Below are 18586 nucleotides of genomic sequence, written 5' to 3' on the forward strand. Positions count from 1 at the left end.
GTTTGGAAAATGCGAGAACAAAGCTGAAAGCCGCCCAAACCCTGACAGCAGCCTGCAGCGGTCAACACCGCCCTGCCACCTCCTCAGGCACAAGTATTAATTAATGAATCCCTACAGTCGACTTTTACTGTTCCGAGTGCTTCTCTTGGAACTCGAGGTTTCTGTTGCCAAGTTTAGTTATATTTACTAGATGGTCGGATGACTTTAAATCAGAGGATGACGAACAGGACGGTCTGAGACACTGGAAGTTATCTCTAGGTGCTTCTACCATGTTCGAATGCTGCCAACTGCAGGTACAACAGTGGGAGCTTGCTGTGCGCAAATTGGCTGCCGCGCTATCTACATTACAACAGTGACTGCACCTCAAAAGTACTTCATTGGCTGTAAAGCGCTTTGAGACGTCCCGAGGTCGTGAAAGGCGCTATAGAAATGCAATATTTTTATTTCTGTTGAAGGGGTTAATAAGGCACTTTACCGTTACTCTGGACCATCAAATGGACCGACAGGTGCCACTTTCCTGCAGTCACCCCAGAAGTCCAATCGTTGTAGACTGCTCTCGCAATCAGAGTGCAATGATCCATCGTATACGTGGCACGTCACAGTGCATCTGTGGGATCTTTTACGTCCACCTGAGACAGCAGACGGGGGCCTCGGTTTAACGTCTCATCCGAAAGACGGCACCTCCGGCAGTGCGGCGCTCCCTCAGCACTGCACTGGAGTGTCAGCCCAAATTTATGCTCAAGTCTCTGGGGTGGGGCTTGAACCCATGACCTTCTGACTCAGAGGCGAGAGTGCTGCCCACTGAGCCAGGGCCGACACCTGTGCCTCTTCTGTGACTCCAAACCCCACAGCCTGAGTCCTCTCCCCATAAATCCCTGCAAATTCAATGCCGCTGCCCCTTGCCAAGCTCCGCTGGTTCCTGTGCCTCATTAAGGACATAAGAAATAGGAGCATGGTGTAGGCCATTTCGATAAGTTCATGGCTGATCTTCTACCTAACTCCACTTTCCTGCCTGATCCTCATAACCCTTGATTTCCTTAGCATCCAAAAATCTATCGATCTCTTATCTTGAATATACTCAGCGACTGAGCCTCCACAGCCCTCTGGGGTAGAGAATTCCATTCATTGGCAACATCGTGGCCCTGTCTTCCAATCCCTCCATAGTCTTACCTCATCCTATCAGAGCAATCCTCTCCAGTCACAGCCACCTGCCCAAACTCTGACTTGCAGTGACTGCTCAAGCTCCACTCCCTCCCAGGCCATTCCTTCAATCACTGCGCTCCCTCTGCACTGCTCTCCCCCAAAACCATTCTGCCTCACTGCTTCCCTTTCCTGCCTCTGAAGGCCCCTCAGTCGCCTTCTCGCACATATCCTCCTTTCTCTTGCTCAGTGTTCACTTTCAGCCTGGTTTCAGAGCTGGGAGATGTTTCTTTTACACAAGGAGCCCTATACCAATGCAAGTCGCTGTTACGTGTCACACTGTACCTGAACAGTTTGAGGCTGAAGCTTTCGGGAAGCTGTTGGACTCTTCACACCTTTAAGTGGCTGCGAGAGAGAGTAGTGGTGTATGCAGAATAATATCGCCTCTGAAAATACAACAGGAATAATTAAAACAGATCACTGCTTAACAACCAGGCAGAATGCAGCAATAGAGGACAATGCAACTCTAATTTAAAAGGTTCCTACAAGCAAAGTAGGGCACCACTCTGGGCTCCTCATACACTAAGGAGTGGCCGCACTTGGATTTATGATGTAGTTTCTCACACGGCGAGATCCCAGACTGAACCATAGAATTATTCGGGGGGGGGGGGGGGGGGGGAGGTGATTGGTGGAGGCCAAGTGCTTCCCCACAGGAGGGACCGGAGGCTTGACTGATACCGAACTTTACAGATGGGATTTGCATCCAGAACAATGGAAGATCCTGATCCACATGCAGGTGACCAGACATACGGCAATTGTGCACAGTCGAGACCAAAATCTCACCATGCAAACTTGCGCCAGCCAGTCCATGGTATAGTGCACTAATGCACCAATGGGTGGCGCAGGGCACTAATGCACCAATGGGTCTCGCAGGGCCCTAATGCACCAATGGGTCTCGAAGGGCACTAATGCATCAATGGGTGGCGTGGGCACTAATGCACCAATGGGTCTCGCAGGGCACTAACACACCAATGGGTCTCGCAGGGCACTATTGCACCAATGGGTCTCGCAGGGCACTAATGCACCAATGGGTCTCGCAGGGCACTAATGCACCAATGGGTGGCGCAGGGCACTAATGCACCAATGGGTCTCGCAGGGCCCTAATGCACCAATGGGTCTCGAAGGGCACTAATGCATCAATGGGTGGCGTGGGCACTAATGCACCAATGGGTCTCGCAGGGCACTAACGCACCAATGGGTCTCGCAGGGCACTAATGCACCAATGGGTCTCGCAGGGCACTAATGCACCAATGGGTGGCGCAGGGCACTAATGCCCCAATGGGTGCCGCAGGGCACTAATGCACCAACGGGTGGCGCAGGGCACTAATGCACCAATGGGTGGCGCAGGGCACTAATGCACCAATGGGTGGCGCAGGGCACTAATGCACCAACGGGTGGCGCAGGGCACTAATGCACCAACGGGTGGTGCAGGGCACTAATGCACCAACGGGTGGCGCAGGGCACTAATGCACCAATGGGTGGCGCAGGGCACTAATGCACCAATGGGTGGCGCAGGGCACTAATGCACCAATGGGTCTTGCAGGGCACTAATGCACCAATGGGTGGCGCAGGGCACTAATGCACCAATGGGTGGCGCAGGGCACTAATGCACCAATGGGTGGCGCAGGGCACTAATGCACCAATGGGTGGCGCAGGGCACTAATGCACCAATGGGTGGCGCAGGGCACTAATGCACCAATGGGTGGCGCAGGGCACTAATGCACCAATGGGTGGCGCAGGGCACTAATGCACCAATGGGTCGCGCAGGGCACTAATGCACCAATGGGTGGCGCAGGGCACTAATGCGTGGCGCAGGGCACTAATGCACCAATGGGTCTCGCAGGGCCCTAATGCACCAATGGGTCTCGCAGAGCACTAATGCATCAATGGGTGGCGCGGGCACTAATGCACCAATGGGTCTCGCAGGGCACTAATGCACCAATGGGTCTCGCAGGGCACTAATGCACCAATGGGTGGCGCAGGGCACTAATGCACCAATGGGTCTCGCAGGGCACTAATGCACCAATGGGTGGCGCAGGGCCCTAATGCACCAATGGGTGGCGCAGGGCCCTAATGCTTTTCTGTCAAACAAAATGTAGTAATCTCAGTTGAGTGCCTAATGGCCAGAGATGCACACTCCCAAACTGCTAAGGGTTTCAATCAGGACCCAGAACAGTAGAAGTTCATATTGTTGCTTACAACAATTTGCATTTATATGGCTCCTTTAACTTAGTAAAACGTCCTAAGGCGATTTAGAGGAGTGATTATCAAACAGTATTTGGTACCCAGTCACATAAGGAGATATTAGGACAGGGCTCGGTCAAAGAGGTAGGTTTTAAGGAGCGTCTTAAAGGAGCAGAGAGAGGTAGAGAGGCGGAGAGGCTTAGGGAATTAATTCCAGAGTTTGGGGCCCAGGCAGCTGAAGGCACAGCCGCCAATTGTGGAGCGATGAAAATTGGGGATGCACAAGAGGCCAGAATTGGAGGAGCGCAGAGATCTCAGAGTGTTGTGGGGCTGGAGGAGGTTACAGAGATAGGGAGGGACGAGGCCATGAAGGGATTGGAAAACAAGGATGAGAATTTTAAACGTGAGGTGTTGCTGGACCGGGAGCTAATTGTAGGTCAGCGAGCACAGGGACGATGGGTGAACGGGACTTGGTGCGAGTTAGGGTGCGGGCAGCATGGTTCTGGCTTACAGTGCCAAAACAGGAAAAATCAAACATCCCCTCTCAGGTGAGGTGGGCACTAACATCCTCAACTACATCAATCCCCACTCCAGTACATTGAAAGAAGTACTTCCTTTTCAAATCATAGACATGCAGTTTTCTGTTCCCAATGCCAGCTGCTCAGACTGATTTCACAGTGCTGGTTCTCGGTTGATAAGATCGATCTGTAAGGAGTGTTTATAGAGATTACCTCACTGGCTGCTCAATGGCAGAAACCTATTCGTCCGAAGGTTGTTTGAGCAGCTAATGCAAGCAGAGTCTCATGGGAAGATCAACAAACTGAGAACCAGGGGTGTATTAGCACAGCCTTAGAGCCATTGGTGCGTCACATTTCCCTGCATCAAAGGCTCTATATAAAAACATAAGAAATAGGAGCAGGAGTCGGCCATTCGGCCCCTCGAGCCTGCTCTGCCATTCAATACGATCATGGATCATCTACCTCAGCTCCACTTTCCTGAACTATCCCCATATCCTTTAATTCCCTTCGTTCCCAAAAATTTATCGACCTCTGTCTTGAATATACTCAACGACTGAGCCTCCACAGCCCTCTGGGGTAGAGAATTCCAAAGATTCACCGCCCTCTGAGTGAAGAAACTTCTCCTCACATCAGTCCTAAATGGCTGACCCCTTATTCTGAGATTGTGACCCCTGGTTCCAGACTCCACAGCCAGGGGAAACATTTTCCCAGCATTAACCCTGTCAAGCCCCTTAAGAATTTTATATGTTTCAATTAGATCACCTCTCATTCTTCTAAACTCTAGGGAGTATAGGCCTAGTCTACTCAATCGCTACTCATAGGGCAATCCCCTCATCCCAGGTGCCAGTCTAGTGAACCTTCGCTGCACTCCCTCTAAGGCAAGTATGTCTTTCCTTAGGTAAGGAGATGTAAGATAGGAGGTATCTGTACGATTTAGTAAACATTATTAAGTTTCTATAACCATTTTTGTATAACTATAATATGTGAAATTTTATGTTAAAAACCTAAAATGGCGAATGGCTGAGACCAAAAGCAGGATGGGAAATTATGCCAACCTGACTAAAAACCTCTGTTTTAGATTACTGAAGTAATGGAATGTTGTGCTGGATCAATATGGAGACTGGCGAAGACGAGAAATTCGGTAATATTGGCCCAGATATTCGGGTCGGGGGCTTCCCATGGGTGCAAGCCTCCGACCTGCACTTACCTAGCGCGCTGGTTGTTGAGCTGTGGGCCCGCGTGGGATTCCGATCCTGGGCCTGCTCCAACTGCCGGCGCGCAGTGCTTGCGTATCCCAGGGGCGCAGTTAGTTCGATGCGTCCCCTGGGATCACGTGGGCCATGGCGAGCCAATGGTAGCAGGGAATGCTTCATTCATAAGTACTATAAGCCCCAAAACATAACTAAAACTTCAAATACATTTTTTTTTAAAAATCACATTTTTAAAATAACTATAAATTACATGAAATAACTATTTTAAACAATAATTTAAATTTTTGAAAAAATTAATTGCATTTTCTAACGGGGCTAAAAATAAACTTACCTTTCTTTAAAGTATTTAAAAATAATAAACCTGTGGAAAAAATGTTTTAATTTTAATTAATTCACCACTTACCTTGTTAAAGGCAGGCCTTGCGCCTGCTTTTTAAAAGTGTAACTGCTGGAGACTTACCCTCCCGGAAAAACCTGGAAAAAAAATGTAAGTTCGATGCGCACGCGCTGCCTCTCCCGCGCACGCGTTCGACTTCTGAACCCCTTCTTTCAGGGGAACGGAAGTGCCGGTTTTCCACGCATGCGCAGTGCATGCACGAAACCGGCACTTTCGTTGGGCTGACACGTGAGTACCCAGTGCGTACTCACCCGTGGGGACCCGAATTTCTGGGCCATTATGTTTAAAGAGATAAGAAGTAGAGAGAGAGATAGGAGTTGGAGACATCCTTCATTTGTACAGCTATAGGATAGACAAGACTGTTTAGAAAACATTTTAAGAAATGGTCTGTGAAAAGTGAACATCTAAGATAAGATGTGGGATTAACAAGGTCATAAGGTGGCTAACGAGGGAAGCGAGACATTTACCAGGTGTCAGATGGTTAATTACTGCCACGTAGGCAAAACGAGAGGAAAAAGGGTATAAAGATACAGGTATTGAACACCGAAAGCAGCGCACCACATAACCAGAGTTTGAGAAGCTTCAGTCAACAGAACACAGCAAGAACCCAGAGAAGCGAGCTTCAGCCAACAGAACACAGCAAGACAAAGAAGGAGACTGCGCCACAGTCACTCGGAAGGAACGCCGGGGCTCGAACGAACAGACTGTAACTATCTTCTTGTTCAGTATTACTTCTTTGTTCTGGATGTTTAATGCTTAATAAATCTGTTTTACTGATACACAATATACCTGGACCCAGAGTGGTTTGTGTAGTCAGGGACGAATTATTATAAAAGCTTTTGGAAGCTAGAAATTGGCGGCCAACGTGGGGCTTGACTATTAACTGAAGCCAGGTCTATTGTGCATAAGGCAGGCGCTTGGATTTTCATCTGATCAACGAAAGTCCTTGTGGAAGGTTAGGTTATCTAACAGATAGTGTCTCTTTCACGTACAGTAAGAATGTCGAGTGAGAATTTTTTAATAGACTTTAAAGCAAAATTAATGAAGAAGTGTGAGGATGCACAGATGCAGACGTTAATAGTAGAATGTCTAACAAAGGATGTGAAAGTACCTTTCGAGGATGTTGTTGCGTTCATTGATAAACAAGTTAAGGAGAAGAGATGGAAGCCGGATAGGGCAGCGCAGCTAATGGCTAATTAGTGTATTGTGTAGAACAAGATAAAGATACCTTCCTAGAGATGGAAGATGATCAGGATAAATTAGAAAAAGACAAACTATGGCTTATACAAGAGAATCTAATGTTACTGGGCGAGAAGTCAAAATGGGAGAAAGAAGCTGTAGAGTTAAAAAATAAGAACGATGTTCTTCTGGGACTGGTCGGTGCTTCAACAGCAATAATACAGCAACAGAGTTTTAACACAGTTCACGCCGACGCTGCAATGCAGAATCTTGAGGAGGCTAAAAGCCAAGTAGCCTTCTTAACAAAAGACAATGACCGTCTGATCAGCCAATTAAATGATTCACGAGGGGCCCCGCGAGAGGCTCTTCAGTGCCCCCAAAGGGAGTTAGACCGCAGGCAATGCCAGAATATTATACAACAGTTGTAAACCCAGCTGGGAAAACAACGGGTGGTAATAGCGGCGGTCACGGGAATAGACCCCCCTGCGAGTTATAATAAAGAATGTGAGGGGTTCAGCGGAGAACTATATTCTAACTTGCTACCCACCTCGAGAGGCCCCCGTCTCGTATGCCACCATCGACTTGACTGAGAGGCCCCCAGCCTATGCTAATCCCAATATCATAAAAACCCCAGTGGACGAGCTTGCACCTGTTAAAGCCCCAGTTAATGTTCTGACCTGCGTCCAGGTGATTCCTAACGAGCCACCAGCACCAGCAGCTGAGGGTGAAGGGGTACAAGCAGCACCGCCAGTGGGCAGGCACTAATGAACGGTCCCAGCCCCTGAATTATGCAGAACTACAGGCTTGTGTCCAGCAATTCGGACCAGTTCACCCACGAACATGCCCTATAGAGCTAACATAGAAACATAGAAGATAGGAGCAGGAGTAGGCCATTCGGCCCCTCGAGCCTGCTCCGCCATTCAATGAGATTTAATGGCTGATCATCCAAACTCAGTACCCTGTCCCTGCTTTCTCCCCATATCCCTTTAGCCTTAAGAAATATATCTAACTCCTTCTTGAATATATTTAATGAATTGGCCTCAACTGCTTTCTGTGGTAGAGAATTCCACAGGTTCACCACTCTCTGGGTGAAGAAATTCCTCCTCATCTCCGTTCTAAATGGCTTACCCCTTATCCTTAGACTGTGACCCCTGGTTCTGGACTCCCCCGCCATCGGGAACATCCTTCCTGCCTAAGGCAACGTATAGTGGCATTCCAGAATTACCACCCTAATTTTGAGGACAGTGACATGAAGAATGTTATACTGTCTGCCTTGGCTCCGGACCAGTCTCCCATTCCTGGCCTTTAATGTGGGAAACACCCTGAATAACTTAATCACATACATACAAACAGCTCTAGGCTTGGAGACTACTGATTTGGTCCAGAAATTAAACCAGACCCAACAAGGGCCTCATGAGACCCCTGCTGCATTCGGGGATCGGTTGTACACTGTGACGTAAGAAAACTACTAGGCACTTGGTCTAAGCGTTAAACAAAGCTTTAATCAACTGTTTTTCAACATGGAGGTCTAGTTGTGTCCTTCACTAGGTCCTGTTAAGAATGTCCTGCGCAAGCTGGGCCCGTGCCCGAGTATTTATACTCTCCCTGGACAGCGCCACCCGTAGGCCACTCAGTATTATTTCATAAGTCTTTCTTTCATGAATGACTGATTCATGTCACACTGTTTATGAGATGATGTAGGCCCGCCCCAATGAGAATGTCTTAAACGGGAAGAATGAGGCAGCATTTGAGAAAATATACTTAAAGTATATTCAGACCTCACTGCGAGCGGCTTTAGGGCACACTGTTAGCCACAACTCACAATGGACAGACATTTTGCTAATTCTGCATGGGCCTGCACTAAAACTCAGGTCCAGGCACCAACAACAGCAACGCCAGTGAATGTAGTTGAGGGACCCCAGGCCTCTCCAGCGTCAAACCCCCGTAGACAACTGTTCATATGTTATAATTGCGGGAAGGTGGGACACTTTGCGAAGGATTGGCGAGGTTCTAAACAAACAGGCTCTGGAGGTGGGAGGAATAACAATAGTTACCCGCGATATGGTCCGTCCCGTTCACCCCATCCAGTGGATAGCAGGCTAGACGCCATCGACTCACGTACTGAGAGAATGTCATGTATGATGCAGACACTTGCAGGGACCCAGATGTCGGGGAGTCCTGTGGCCCCAACTATGAGCTCGTTATTGCCGCCCCCACCATTGACACAACAACCCAACGGCCCACAATGATGGGGTCCGACCCCATCGGCCTGGTCTGAAGTGGGGTTCAGACGAGACGGCCATGGTCGACCGGTGGTCTCAGCTTTGCTGCCTGGGGGCTGACAGCAGACTTCATGCGAATAGACACTGGGTCATCTGTTACAATCCTGCATTCCCCAGACCCGGAACGCCAACTTGAAATAGGCAAAAGTAGCTTTGTCATTACAGGAGTCACCGGGGCACAAGCCCCCGTATATCCAGGGGAGCAACTTAGTATTCCCAAATAACAACAGAAACTGCTGGAAAAACTCAGGTCAGGCAACATCCGAGTATTCCCCTTGAGGCCTTCCCCGTAAAAATTACCGATCCATTATACATGTGTATGACAAACAGAATGGGAATACTTGGGAATGACACCCTAAGGGGAATGACAGCTATTATAGATTACAATCAGAACTGTTTATGGATTGAATCTAAGCCGGGAGATGTAGTGCAAATCTCAGACACTCAATTCAATTCAATTCAAATCGCTTTATTGGCATGACAAGGTACATCTTATGTTGCCAAAGCATCGAAAAACATTCATGGTTGTACACAAAAATACAGATCTATCCATACAGTGTATAAACAGATATATCCCTGAGTGTATAAATATACATTCATATAATTTGTATATACTCTTTTCTTATATTTAGTGGTTGTCCCTCTGTTTATGGCAAGCTGTAACATAGTGTGCCGCTAAGGTTACACAATTTCTCTCTTCCCCTAGTAGGTATGGGAGTTTTTGGTCGTCATTCAAATTTCTGAATTCCGGGCATATTTTTGCGAATTTTGGGTAGAAATTCTCCCTTATGCCCTGATATTTTCTACAAGCTGTGAGGAAGTGCATCTCTGTCCTCACTCGGTGTTTGCTATGAAGAAGCCTGAGCAGATCGCACTGCTGACACATTCCCTTCCTGCTGTTAACTCTTTAGTAGCCAAACATTCAGCAGCCTTTGCTAAATCTAAACACGGCTGCGGGAGAATGGAAGGGGAAACGCGAATTAATGGGCCACCCCATCGCGCATGTAAACAATACCCGATTCCCCGGGAAAGTATTCCGTATTTGCGAACGGTCATTGCCTCATTGGAAGAATAGGGAGTATTGCGCAAAGGGTTCGTTTACCACCAGTTTCCCCTGCATGGCCGGTTAGGAAGCCGGATGAATCCTGGAGGCTCACTATTGATTACCGAGCCCTAAACAAAGCTTCCCCACGTCAGAGTCCGACTGTTAGTCAAACCCCTTCGCTACTGACATCCGTACCCCCCAAGGCCACGGTCTTCTCTCCCCCAGACATAGCGAATGGTTTTGGGAGTATTCCAGTTGCTCAGGAGGACCAGTACAAATTTGCTTCCACGTTTGAAGGGCAGGGCTACACATTTACATGTTTACCGCAAGGGTTTCATAACTCACCATCAATCTTTCATCAATATATGGCACAAGCAGTTAAAGACTTTTCTAAACCATCAGCCCTCCTCCAGTATGTTGATGACCTGCTCCTGGCTACCGAAACAACGGAGGAACACCTAGAACTTCTAGATGAGTTGATAGGGTTAGTACAGAAGGCAGGGCTGAAAATAAATCCAAAAAAGGCTCAGCTGGCAAAAGAGGAGGTGACCTTTCTGGGAGTAAAGATTTCAGCGGCTGGCCTCAGTCCGAACCACCAAAAGGCAGAGGCTATTCAGAGACTTCCACTGCCAGGTTCAAAGACCGCACTGCGATCCTTTTTAGGCTTGGTTGGATATCAGCGAAATTTTATTCCGAACTTTGCAGACTTGGCTAAACCTTTGTATGATCTTTTAAAGGGCGATGCGGAAGAGATACTATCCAAATGGGAAGACCACCATACTGCTGCAGTTAGTGCTTTGAAACAAGCCACGATGCAGGCTACTGCTCTCATCTCCCCGGGTCACAGCCAGCCCTTCTATCTTGAAGTGGGCTCCACCCCTACCAGCCTAACTACCGTTTTAAGTCAGACCCAAGCAATCAGCGAGACATGACGCCCTATCGTGTACGCCTCACGTATCTTACCAGGGGTAGAAAGCACATTCAATTCAATTCAAATCGCTTTATTGGCATGACAAGTTACAGTGTGCGAGCGCCACCTGTTGGCCACACTTTGGGCAGTCAATCATTTAACTTACATCACCGGACTGCAGAAAGTGATTTTGCATTCACCCCACACGCCCCTTAATCTGCTGCTAAAACCAAGTGAGACTAAGGTGTCCTCTCAGCGAATCAGTAAATGGACACTTGAATTGTTACAGCAAGACCTGGACATTTCTCCTAAACAAACTACACTGTTACCCCTTATGCTCGCCTGTGAGGGAAGCCCACACCAGTGTCCATTACCAGTACTAGATATGGAACCAAACACGGTAAAGGCTAACACCATACCTGGAGCTCGAAATGTGTACGTAGACGGATCATCGCACTATGTAGATGGCCATCCTAGAACTGGATGTGCCCTCATTGATATGGACGCTCCCAATTGGTCGGTGGGATTCAAAGTTCCTGCCCACTCCTCCCAACAAGCAGAACTAATTGCTGCAATTCTAGCCGCACATTACATAGAAACATAGAAGATAGGAGCAGGAGTAGGCCATTCGGCCTCTCGAGCCTGTTCCTCCATTCAATGAGATCATGGCTGATCATCCAAATTCAGTACCCTGTCCCTGCCTTCTCCCCATATCCCGTGATCCCTTTAGCCTTAAGAAATATATCTAACTCCTTCTTGAATATATTTAATAAATTGGCCTCAACTGCCTTCTGTGGTAGAGAATTCCACAGGTTTACCACACTCGGTGAAGAAATTCCTCCTCATCTCAGTCCTAAATGGCTTACCCCTTATCCTTAGACTGTGACCCTTGGTTCTGGACTCCCCAACCACCGGGAACATCCTTCCTGCATCTAGTCTGTCTAGTCCTGTTAGAATTTTATAAGCTTCAATGAGATCCCCTCTCATTCTTCTAAACTCCAGCGAGTATAAGCCCAATCGACCCAATCTCTCCTCATACGTCATTCCTGCCATCCCAGGTATCAGTCTGGTGAATCTTCGCTGCACTCCTTCCATGGCAAGAACATCCTTCCTCAGATAAGGCGACCAAAACTGCACACAATACTCAAGATGTGGTCTCACCAAGGCCCTGTAAACTGCAGCAAGACATCCTTGTTCTTGTACTCAAATCCTCTCGCTATGAAGGCCAACATACCATTTGCCTTCTTAACTGCCTGCTGCACCTGCATGCTTACCTTCAGCGACTGGTGCACAAGGACTATGGATGAAAGGAATATCTGGTCCGACAGCAGCTACGTCTGTAACGCAGTTATGGCTCTTCCCCTATATCATACAAATGAGTTTTGCTCATCAGATGGTAAATCTTTATTACATTCTGGTCTCCTCAGTAAGCTATGGAAAGTGCTCCAGGCTCGAGTCGCCCCTTGTCATGTGCGAAAGGTAGCAGCCAATCAGAAAGATTCATCCCCCCACTCCCGAGGTAACCAGGCAACTGATCGCCTTGCTAAGGAGGCTGCCGAGAACGGCTGTCTATTGCCTTGGTGGGTGATGAAGGACACTCAGACACCCGTAGTGGGAGCGGTCACTAAAACCAAAACCATTGATCTTTTGGCCCGACAGGATTCACACGCTCCCTATGCGCAAGTAATAGCCTGGCATCAGTAGGGACGCCCACTACCAGCACCCACCCCATGGGCAGACTCAACTATAGTACAACATGGTGCCGCTGCTAATGGTCAGGAATAAAGAGGGAGACTTAGTAAATTGTATTCCTCCCCAATTGAAGGAAGAAATTCTGGCCCTCTTCCATTCTCACCCTACAGCGGGACATTACTCAGCGGGCACTACACTACAAAAGTTATTACCTGTTTGCGGGTGGCCCGAGATGGAGCAGCATGTGGAGCAATATGTTAATCGCTGCCTGCCATGCCTACAAACAAACCCTCCTTCATGTTCTAATCGCGCCTTACTTAAGTCGCAGCCTCCTCCCGAGGGACCGTGGACACACCTACAGATTGACTTTATTGGCCCACTAACAAAATCTCAGGGTAACTACGAGTGCGCACTTGTGGTAATTGATCAGTTCGCTAAATGGATCGAGGCGTTTCCCACCAGAAACAATAAAGCACGCACTGCTGCCCGAATTCTCCTGAGTGAGGTGTTGTGTAGCTGGGGATTACTGCTACAAGTGGACAGTGATCAGGGTCCACACTTCACGGGGACAGTTTGCACAACCCTACAAGAAATGTTACAGATAAAATATAAATTGCACATTGCGCACCATCCACAATCATCAGGGATTGCGGAGAGGCGGAATCGAACTGTAAACACAACGCTGCAGAAGCTGTGTACAGAACACCCCACTCAGTGGGCTAACATGTTGCCCTTATGTTTGATGGCAATACGTTCTACCCTACACGGGACTACGAGGGTAAGTCCATATGAGGCTATCTAGGACACGTAACATTGGGAAATAACACACCATTAAAGTTAGAACCCTGTAGCCAAAAATGGTTACAAACCTTGATAGATGGTGAATAGGCTGGTGGCCATTAACACAGGCAAATCGCATGAACAAATCAAGCGATATTATAAGAGGGTAAAACCATTTGAGTATGATGTTGGAGACCGAGTAATGTTACAAAATTTCTCTCCAGAAAAACACTCATTCGAGGTAAAATGGACAGGCCCTCATACCATAGTAGATAAACTAAATCCAGCTGTGTATCTACTGAATGTTCCATATGGTCTGAAGGGAGATCCTAAACTGAAATGGTTCCATATCAATCAGAAGAAAACTGTTAAGAATTAAGATGTTACGTTTTGGTCTACCCACAGGTCAAAGATGTGGCTCTCTATACTGATATTGATGATTCGATGTGCAGTGAGTTCTACAGAGGTAACAAAAACTTTTGACATTACCATTAACATCTGTACACCGGACGAAGGAGGCGAATGCGCCCCACTCCCCATCTATGGAACGGAACCTCAAATTGTTGGCGGACATAAACAATCAAAGAACCATAATGGTTCATCTAAGACATATGTGGGCGGGGGGTGGGGGGTGTTCCGGTTTGGATCAGAAACAGTACAAAAGATAATATAACAACATATGTGACGGGTTGTGGTACACTACAAGGAAAGGTGTATAGTTGGGAAATAAAAGAAGGATATGGTGTGTGTGACATGAATCTTGTCATTCATGTGAAAATAACTTATGTAATAATACTGGGTGGCCTGCTGGTGGCGCTGTCCAGGGAGAGTATAAATACTCGGGCATGGGCCCAGCTTGCGCAGGACATTCTTTAACAGGAACTAGTGAAGGACACAACTAGATCTCCATGTTGTGAAACAGTTGATTAAAGCTTTGTTTAATACTCAGACCAAGTGCCTAGTAGTTTTCTTACGTCAGAGTGCATCAGGTGTGGGATAAGAGACAGCAAAGGCCCAAATGTGTGGAAATTCCGGAAGGAAAATAATGGGATCTGGGAACAGGTACAAGGATCAAACCAGGGCCCAGTAGCTTCAGAAAGCAAGGAATATATACAATTCTGCTGGCCTCGGTGGTGGAAGAAACATACCGGCCAGTATTCTTGCATTGGGTCAAATATTATCATGGGCTTTAAAAATCAGGATGATTGGCCTTCTATCCCTGAATATGATATAAAGATTACCTCGGCAGGAAATATATATTCCCGGAGATGATATAAAGATTACCTCAGCAGGAAATGATATTCCCGGAGGTGATATAAAGATTACCTCAGCAGGAAATGATATTCCCAGAGATGATATAAAGATTACCTCAGCAGGAAATGATATTCCCGGAGATGATATAAAGATCACCTCAGCAGAGAATAAACCCTTTATGACAACCTTTAAACGTTGGGGAAATTATAGGGATCCCGGGAATAAAGACAGCAGCATAGTAGAATTCAAAAATGCGATGGGCGGGTGGGTATTTCGATAGCGTTAGGCTCGCACCCTATGAGAAAACAAACCATTCAGAACCCCAAGAGGGAGGACTCGAGAAACAATGTCCCCACTTAAAACCGGGACCTGGGAATGGCCTTGTAATTATCCCTACCTATAAAGCAGTGTATCATCAAGTAATACCGGAAGTGGCCCCTGTTATCCTCAATTTAACAGACCTATTACGACCAAAGTGGTGCCCTGACAAAACAGCACAATTAACTCAAAGAATGCTGCAGCAGGTTTTTAGCCAATACTGGGAAAAGGCGACTTCGTCGACGAGCATAGAGAGAACGGAATGGGCCTTCTGCCAATAGCTTAGTACCACACAGGAGGATAGCCAGGGAAAGAGTAGGCGGAGAAGAGGATTGATAAATGATGGGCTCGCAGGTTTCAACACGGTAACCTCAGTAATTAACTCAATGGACTCCGCAGATTTACAGAAACAATTACAAATGGTATGGGAAAAATTGAAGGAGATACTCAGTAAGGAAAACAGCATAGAAAGCGAGGAGCTAAGGGAGGATCAGGTAATGACCATACACCTGCGGGACATCATACACGAGATAGAGGATCACGCCAAAAGAATTAATGATCTGATTAGAGAAAACAGAAATGCCTCGGATCAAGCAGCCCATAATGACGTATGCGTTATGTACGGGAATTGGCTGATTGAACAAACTAGGGAAAACCTTCAGACCATCAATAAGGGACGTTTCCTCACTTGGGTCACTAACAAGCATCTGTCAGGGCAGTCCAATTATTACGATGATGAAGAATTATGTAAGATCAGAAGTTTGATTCGGATCCACCCCGTCAAACATGAATGCCACGAGGTAGGGAGTCAAAGGTTGATGGGATTAATACTGCAAATTCCTAGTCTAATGAATCGAACCAACCCTATTTAGAATAGAGAATATAGGAGTAGTAAAAGGAAATACTATTAATCGATTTCTCATGGCACCACAATGGTTAGTAGTTAGAAAAACTGACATGGATTGAACCAAACCTACAAGGATGTAGTACAAATGAGGATGCTCGTTTGGTTGTATAAACTGTATGGGCATTCAAAGGACACCTGTGGATATGGTTGGAATAAAGGTTAAACTGTACTATGGAAGTGACAGGCCCCTCAGATGTAAGGACTAGAACAGCCTACGTACGAGAAGGAAAGTATTGTTTTACCACATTAGAAAACTCTCATCGTCACGGAACACGAGTGTTCAATAACCCCAGGGACCTACTGTATCACCCCTACAAAGACTACGGTAATAGGAGGAAGAATTCTCCTTGCAATAGCCTCACATGGCCAACAGGTATGACAAGTAGAAGATGATTTAAATATAAATCTAGAAGCTTATGTCACTAAATTCAGATATGATATCCCTGAGCTACCTGAAGCATTAACCAAACTAATAAATCAAGTGAGCACCTCCCAACGCCATTATTATACACTGGTGCAGGGGAATAAAGCCATAGCTGAGGAAATTCCAGATATCGAGGTTCGGACACACTGGTGGGATGTAGGAACAAATATGGAAATCCCTCCTTGGATTAGAATAATTTCCCATGCACTGGTCATAGCCCAACTCATAGTCCTAATATGCTTACTATTCTACACCTGCTACCTGAAACACCTAATGTCCAATACCCAATCGCATTTAAATATGATCACAGCCCAAAGTATCTTTAGAGTTACATAAACGAAGGAGAACTAATCCATATGTAAGATTTTAGTTTTGAGGGGTCAGCAAATGCCTCGCCCTCAAGGTAGGGATCTGTAGGATAAGGTGTATCTGTATGATTTAGTGAACATTATTAAGTTTCTATAACCATTTTTGTGTAACTATAATATGTGAAATTTTATGTTGAAAACCTAAAAGCCTGTATAAAATGGCGAATGGCCGAGACCAAAAACAGGATGGGAAATTATGCCAACCTGACTAAAAACCTCTGTTTTAGATTACTGAAGTAATGGAATGTTGTGCTGGATCAACATGGAGACTGGCGAAGACGAGGAATTCGGTGATATTATGTTTAAAGAGATAAGAACTAGAGAGAGAGATAGGAGTTGGAGACATCCTTCATTTGTACAGCTATAGGATGGACAGTCTGTTTAGAAAACATTTTAAGAAACGGTCTGTGAAAAGTGAACATCTAAGATAAGGGCGCTTTGTGCACAGAAAGAGACCTAGTGGGATTAACAAGGTCATATGATGGCTAACGAGGGAAGCGAGACATTTACCAGGTGTCAGAGGGTTAATTACTGCCACGTAGGCAAAACGAGAGGAAAAAGGGTATATACAGGTATTGAACACCGAAAGCAGCGCACCATGTAACCAGAGTTTGAGAAGCTTCAGTCAACAGAACACAGCAAGAACCCAGAGAAGTGAGCTTCAGTCAACAGAACACAGCAAGAACCCAAAGAAGCGAGCTTCAGTCAACAGAACACAGTAAGAACCCAGAGAAGCGAGCTTCAGTCAACAGAACACAGCAAGAACCCAGAGAAGCGAGCTTCAGTCAACAGAACACAGCAAGACAAAGAAGGAGACGGCGCCACAGTCACTCGGAAGGAATGCCGAGGCTCAAACGAACAGACTGTGACTATCTTCTTGTTAAGTATTACTTCTTTGTATTGGATGTTTAATGCTTCATAAACCTGTTTTACTGATACACAATATACCTGTACCCAGAGTGGTTTGTGTAGTTACGGGCAAATTATTAGAAAAGCTTTTGGAAGCTACAGAGACCAGAACTGTACACAGTACTCCAGGTATGGCCTCACCAATGCCCTGTATAATTGTAGTAAGGCTTCTTTACTCTCTGTAAGATTTGCAAAATTTCTGCATTTCCCCGAAGGCTGTTATTAATAAACGGGACCCTGTGTGGACATTTTAAATCAAAAAGGGTACCCAAGATGGCATCCGTGCCTCGTGGCAGCAAGCCTGTGAGATTTTAAAATGGACTCTGCAACGCAGATTTCTCCAAGCTTACCCCCTGGCCTTTGCCCGTGCCCTTTTCCCACTCCATCTGGAACTAGCCCCGGCACCGGGTCGGGCGGACACGGACAATTCAGGCCAGGCGAGGCGGGACGCGACGAGGGGAGGAGGGAAGACCACCGGAGGGAAGGCCACCTGAGGAAGACTGGCTGAAGAAGACCAACTGAAGAAGACCAACTGAGGAGACGAACTGAGGGGAGGCTTCGAATTATCGGGCCTTCAGCCTCAGCCGACCTTCGAATAACTGCACACCAACTCAATCTGGCGGTTGTTGATGAAGAATCATCCCTGCAAGGTAAAGTACCCAAACAGAGACTTTAACTTTGGGGTACTCGAACCTGAACAACGCCCTTGCAGCGCCCGAAGACCACGTGATGACCAGAGAGCACCAAGCGCGAACCCCGAACCCCACCGCTGTTTTGAGTCCAACAAACCTTTTTATTGGTGAGCATGAAGTTCTGACCCCTCATAGCTTAACCTAGTTAGGTATAGGGGGCGGGATAAGGATAAGGGGATTGTTAAGATAGTTGTTTTCCCTCGATGTGCCGTGTGTTCCCCATTCCCTGTATAAGTATAGTTATTCTTCTTTTGTATTTTCGCCTGTAGAAGTGTACACTAGTAATTTTCCATAAGATTGTATCCATTTTTTTCAT

The 18586-nt window shown here is 46.7% G+C and overlaps 1 pseudogene; it reads right to left on the bottom strand.

The window, feature by feature from the left end:
- LOC147099021 (cytochrome b-c1 complex subunit 2, mitochondrial-like) overlaps positions 1–271 on the bottom strand; it is a 44133-nt pseudogene extending 43862 nt beyond the window's left edge.
- Positions 272–18586: the final 18315 nt, after the last annotated feature.

This window comes from Somniosus microcephalus, chromosome 28 (genome assembly GCF_052327205.1).
Source record: "Somniosus microcephalus isolate GS21.2 chromosome 28, FLI_Smic_1.0, whole genome shotgun sequence".
Taxonomy (NCBI): domain Eukaryota; kingdom Metazoa; phylum Chordata; class Chondrichthyes; order Squaliformes; family Somniosidae; genus Somniosus; species Somniosus microcephalus.